Consider the following 6,117-nt stretch of genomic DNA (forward strand, 5'->3'; position numbering starts at 1 on the left):
CTTCTGAAGGCTTCTCTCGGGCCCCATGCCAAGCGCTCGGGACGGAGACAAATAGCCTGGGTGGGTGTTTTGTGCACAAAGATGACTGAGGTTTGCTTTAGCTCCATGGAGAAATCCTTTGAAATTGTGCTCCCGGGGAGTGAGCGCAGCTAAGATCAGAGGGAACTGTTTATTCAAAAGCACGAGGAGGGGAGTGTGATCTTTACCCCCCTACCCCAGCCAGCAGCACTCTCCTCTAAAAATCCCAGTGACCAATGGGTAACGGGCCCTCGGCTCGAGGGCCATGCTGCCTCACTTTTCATCAGGGGAGGGACGGATGCTTCTCAAATAATGCCTCCGACAGCAGCTGCAATTATAGACTGTCTCCCAAGTGCTCCGTGTTTTATATGCTTTGTTTCTAAATATTTACCGCCCACTTTATAGATGAGGAAACTGAGTCGTAGATTAACTGAATGGTTTCAGGGCTCACGGCGCAGAAGCGTGGCCCGGGTCCTAACCCCAGCGCTGTCTAACCTGGAAGCCAGTGTTTCTCCACTACTGTGTGCTGACTCAGACCCTGACTCAGAACAGCATCTTCATTATTAAAAAGAAAACTGAATCAGCCTGAAGGAGGGAAGGGCAAGAAAACACACTCCAGGATCCGGGGGCTCCTTTTCCCCGGGTGTTCACTCTGTCTACGGGCAGGGGGGCGGGCGGGCTGGAAGAGGATGGGCCCCCCACACATCCATGAGCCCAGAACAAGGGCCGGGCTGGGGACCACGGGACCACGAACGGGTCCTGTGGCCCAGGTCTGATGCTGATCAGAGAGTGAGCAGGAGAAAGCAGGGCCCGCTTTAGGAGCCACACGCTGTTCTCGAGATTGACAATCTGCTCCAACCTGCGTTACTGTCCCAACCCAGCGGCGAGGTGGCTGCTGTCACCCCCAGGTTACAGATGGCAAGTGAGTCAACAGGTGAGGGCGACCTGATGGGGACACCGCTAAAACAAAGCTCCAAAATCACCGGGGGGTGGGGGGGGAGCATTTTCATGGAGTTTCTCCCGTTTTTGTGGCTATTTTTTCTTTAAAAAAAAAAAAAGCGCATTCCTTCTTACTCCTCTTACTAGCTTTGTACTGTGTTTTTGTCTGCTTTCCCTTGACTTCCTTATTCATATTCACGCAACTCATTTTTATTGACCACCTATAATGTCTGAGACCCCGTGTGAGGTGTGGGACTTTCCGCTCACGAAGGCCGGCGGAGGCGGGGGCGGGTGGGGGGGGGCAGGCTGTGGGCTTCCAGAATGTCTCCGTGTTCCCTGAGAGAAACCCCAACTCCCGACTCGGGGCTGCGTGTAGATGCAGGGAACAGCGTCAGGTGGGGGCCTGGCTCAGCGCCTGCGAGCCCTCCCCTCCCAGCCAACCCCCCCAACCGCTGTGGGGGAGGACAGGGCCCTGAGAGCAGGACTCACTCTGACAGCTGTCGAGGAAGGGGGGTTGTTTGTACAAAGCAGACTGACTGTGTCTAAATCCCTCCCTGGGGCACTGGTTCCAAATGAAAATGTGGCAGGTTTGATCCCTGCCACCCCGCCCCGCAGGACTTTCCCTCCACCCACCCCCACCCCGTCCTACCCGTCCTGCCCGGTGTTACCACCATGATGAACACTTCCAACTGCTCCTAACCCCCTGGTTACCCAACTGTCCCTCCCCCTCCTCCTTCACTGCCGCCCCACCTGTTGGATCTGTCCATTTCCATTTGGCACAGGGACGAGTGGGCGGTGCCCTGCCCTCCAGCCCTCAACCCCGGGAGAGCGGCAAGGGGACAATTACTTCCCAGAATTCATTAATCAACCGAGCGCCCAGGCCAGTTGTCTGGTATCATTGCCTCATCAGCCCTGAGAGATAGATGTCTCAGGACGCCCATTGATGAAGAAACTGTAGGTCATGGAGGTCACTGCTCAAGGTGACAAGTGGCCCAGCTAGGGGTGGGGTGGAATTCACACTTGGAGCCGCTTGTCCTATTTACAGTAAGAACGGCTGCCCTTTGGAATGTGCTTCCTGGCCTCTGGACACTCTGCGTGCAGGAGCATCGCACCCAGAGGACCCACAAGGTCTCAGGCACCATCGCCCCACCGTCTGCACTGGGGCGGCGACGCCGGGAGGTGGGACCACTGTGGCCTGAGAGCCCGGCGGGCACTCAGCTGTGAGGTGGGACGGGACGGCTTTGTATCCCTCTCTCTGCCCCCACTTCGAAGACCCAGGTAAGGAGGAACGGCCAGTGACCTGGCAGCGGGGGCCCTCAGCCTGGCGCTGTGGACGTTTGGGAGCCGGATAGCACATCGTCAGGAGCCGCCGCCCTGCACCCTGCAGCCCAGCAACACCCCAGCCGCCCCCACCACCACCTCCTGACCGAAAAGTAGCGACAACCAAAAATGTCGCTGGACATTGCCAACTGGTTCCCATGGAGAGGACGCAAAATCACTGCCCACCCCCTCCTTGGAAAGCACTGCCTTACAGTTTTCTGTTTCCCTTAAAGAAAAGCCATGCCATTTCCCCCAAGGGCATTTAGAAATCTGGGGTAGATAGTGCCCAAAAAGTAAGTTAGTAGCACAGAACATGGCCCAACAAACGCTAGCCAAATGTGGCGGTATTATGATGATGATAACGATGATGATGATTCTGTGACTTGTAGGTGAGAGCTCCATCACCAGCTACTGGTGGGTAACGGGACCTCGCAACCCGAGTCCTGTGGCTGCCGCACTGGACACACTGAACAAGTCTGTTTGTCTGTGTTCCCATCTCTAGAATGGGAAGCCCAAAGGATGTGACCCTCAAGGACCGTTTTAAATCTCGCATTTCCAGATTTCCCAGGTTCTGCCATTTTGGAACCAGTGTTTCACACAGCAGCAAAGTACAAGGGCCCTGGGATCTGTCCACCTGGGCTCAGATCATGGCCCGAGCACTCCCCACCTAGGCAGCCTCCAACAGGCCACTCAATCTCTCCATGTGTCTTTCTCTTCATCTGTGGAACTCAGAGATAGTCTCTGCCCCCATATGTTTGTCACAAACATCAACGGAGGGGTGATACATACACTTGAACAGTGCCTGGCCCTAATAATAGCCCCCTAAGAATTAGTTATTACCATCAGAAACACGCTGGCAGTATTTAAAACACATGACCCACAGTCCTGATCACAGATCTTCCAAAGTGAAACTATGCATGCATATTTTTTTAAGCCTTTCCCAAATGATTCTGAAGTAGTCGGTCATTGGTCTAGAATCTAAGAACCAGTGAAAACTGTATGAAGTTCTCTGATGTTAGGAATGTTTCATTAATGTTTCGAGCATCCATGTGGCGGGGGGCCCGGAGGGGTACAAAGGTAAGAAATGTCCTCTGTCCGCAGGGAGCCACCACCTCATCATGCAAGGTCAACTCATAAGCCAAATGCATAGCCCAAGTAGGCTTCTGTGGCCACGGCCACCAAGAAGTTTGGCATATGTGCTCAGACATGGTAAAGGAGAGAGTGTGACCTACAGGACTGACAGTTTGGGTTATGCTGGTTGTTGACTGCACTAAAGTGTCCAGGAGAAGTGACTTTATCTCATTCAACAAAAGCCACATGGGACCAGTAGAAGGCCTGCAGGTCACTGTTTAGAAGCTCAGAGTATCCATCAGCACCAGTTTACCTGCCCCCTTCTCTGGAGGACGTTTCCCAAGGCCCTACAAAAGGAATAGTCCACTGTGCCACGTTCTAGTAGAGTTTTCCCTTTCCCACATTCAAATTGCATTTGAGTTTGGGTCAATGCCTCCCCAAGAGATTATGAGCCCTTTGAGGGAAGGTACTGGATCTTTTTAATTTAATTTAACTTAATTTAATTTAATTTAATTTTGTTTTTGTTTTTATTTATTTATTGGTTGGCTGGTTGGCTGGTTGGTTGTTTGGTTGGTATTTCCAACACTGAACATACAACCTGATACAGAGTAGGTGCTGAACAGATGCTAGTTGAATGAGTGAATGAAGGGATGGATCAATGGATGGAAGGATGGATGGATGGATGGATGGATGGGTGGATGGACAGATGGATGGATGGATGGATGGATGGATGGATGGTTGGATGGATGGATAATTTGATAAATAAACACATGAATTCCAACTAATTTACAGGGTCTAGGTGAGCACTGTGAGAAGGAACTACAATGCCAATCAAGAGACCTGGGTGCAAGCTGAAGTGACTTCTTGGAAGAGGAGGAAATGTGCCTTGAAGGGTAGACTTGGCTTTGGTGGGCACGGACACAGCGGAGAGGGAGTGAAGGGAACATTTTTCAGCAATCTCATGCACAGAAAGTGAGATCAAAGAACTAGAAGGTGTAGGGAGTTGTTAATTAAGGGTTCAAGAAAAACATAGTTTGACAGTCGCCATGGAAACATGATCTTCATTTGCTATCAGTCACAAAGTCAACATTTTCATAAAATCAACATAATAGTAAGAAGACACACGTTACAGCATCTGGGGGAAAGTCAGTCCTTTGCACTCTGGATTTGGTTATCTCATCCACAGTTTCCTATGAGCATTGAGCAAATGGAGGGCCACGTGTGCAAGAGACAGAGGAGCCCTGGGTGCCAGGGGTGGCCCTGAACTCACTGTTTTGCAGGTGCGTTACGCTAGTGATGCTCCCTCCCGACCTGACAGACCTGGACTCTGACTCATCTTGCTGCCTGACACTAGATAAGTTGGATTCACCTCTGGGCCTCAGTTTCTTCACGCATATAATGGGAATACAAATCCCTATTCCTCGGGACTCATGGCCCATTGAATCAAACGTAATACAACCATTGACTTTGAAGGCCATTAATCCATTTTGGGTCTCTTTCCCCAGAACGTTCCATTAATGTCCACTCGACTGAGTTCAGAAATCCATCTCCAAAAGTCAGAGGTAACCATGTGTATTAAAACTGCTGGAATTTCCTGTGAACCATTTGTCCCACCCATCCAGGGAACCTGCCTTTGGATTTATCCAAAAGGCAAAATGTGTGCCCAACGATTTCCACCGCAGTGCTGCTCTAACAGTGAAATGCAAATTATGTTGGCGATAGTGAGGTACGTAAGAGAAACACCCATGATATCGAATACTCTGCAGAATGCAAAAGTATGAGGATAAAGCAAAGGCTTTTTAATAACACAGGAAGGTGTGATGTAGATGTCACTAGGAAGCTTCAAACAAAATCCATAATCAATTTCATCTTTGGGTTATTTTCCTTACTATGCAGATTTTTCTTTTGTTTTCTGTAGATGGCATCAAAGTGGAATGCTGGGACTACTTCCTCCTTCAACCCCAGAGCAGACCCAGCTCCCAAGTACCCTGTGATCACAGCTGTGAAGAGCATGCTCTTGGCAGGACGCCACAAGGATGACAAGTGTCGTCCTTGACTTTGTCACACTGACGTGTTGTAACGCCCAGGGACAGTTCAAGGCACTGGGCACCGTGAGCAGCACGTCCACACCCAGCCTCGTGCTAGGTGCTGTGGGGAAGTGGGGACAACAGGTGCACGCTGGCCACAAGCGACTCCCACTGCAGTCAGAAGAAGGAGTGATCTGTAGATGCCATCAGCTCTCAGGCAGACCCTCTCTGTGCCCTGCCTCTACCTTGCCTGAGCTTAAGTCTCATCTCTGATGCTTGGATGCGGATCCTTGGATGCGGCAGCCAGGCCAGCTGGCACGACCAGCTGTGTGAGCCCAGGCAAGCGACGTGACCTCTCTGTACTTCAGTTTCCTCGTCTGGAAAAGGTGTACGGTGGGATTCCTTGGTGTATAAAGCTCTTAGAGCACAACCCTTGGCAAATGCTATGTGAGGGCATTTTTTTTTAAGTTTATTTATTTTGAGAGACAGAGACAGTGTGATCAAGGGAAAGGCAGAGAAAGAGGGAGAATCTTAAGCAGGTTCCATGTTGTCAGCACAGAGCCCATGTGGGGCTCGAACTCACGAGACCATGAGATCATGACCTGAGCCAAAATCAAGAGTCAGACACTCAGCTGACCGAGCCACCCAGGCGCCCCAGTGAGAACTTTCTATTCATATAGGTTCAGAGGCAGCTGAAGTAAGATTGTCTGACTTCAAATCACACAATCCTACCACTCGACCC

At 51.0% G+C, this 6,117-nt stretch overlaps 1 long non-coding RNA gene across 1 annotated transcript; it reads left to right on the top strand.

Annotated features, from left to right (window-relative positions):
* The first annotated feature begins 717 nt into the window (after window positions 1–717).
* Window positions 718–5,821, top strand: LOC121031342 (uncharacterized). The gene is made up of 2 exons (XR_005790696.1): window positions 718–952; window positions 5,267–5,821. It is a non-coding gene; the product is annotated as an uncharacterized LOC121031342 (long non-coding RNA).
* Window positions 5,822–6,117: the final 296 nt, after the last annotated feature.

The sequence above is a fragment of the Herpailurus yagouaroundi genome, unplaced genomic scaffold (assembly GCF_014898765.1).
Source record: "Herpailurus yagouaroundi ecotype Mexico unplaced genomic scaffold, PumYag 141, whole genome shotgun sequence".
Classification (NCBI taxonomy): domain Eukaryota; kingdom Metazoa; phylum Chordata; class Mammalia; order Carnivora; family Felidae; genus Herpailurus; species Herpailurus yagouaroundi.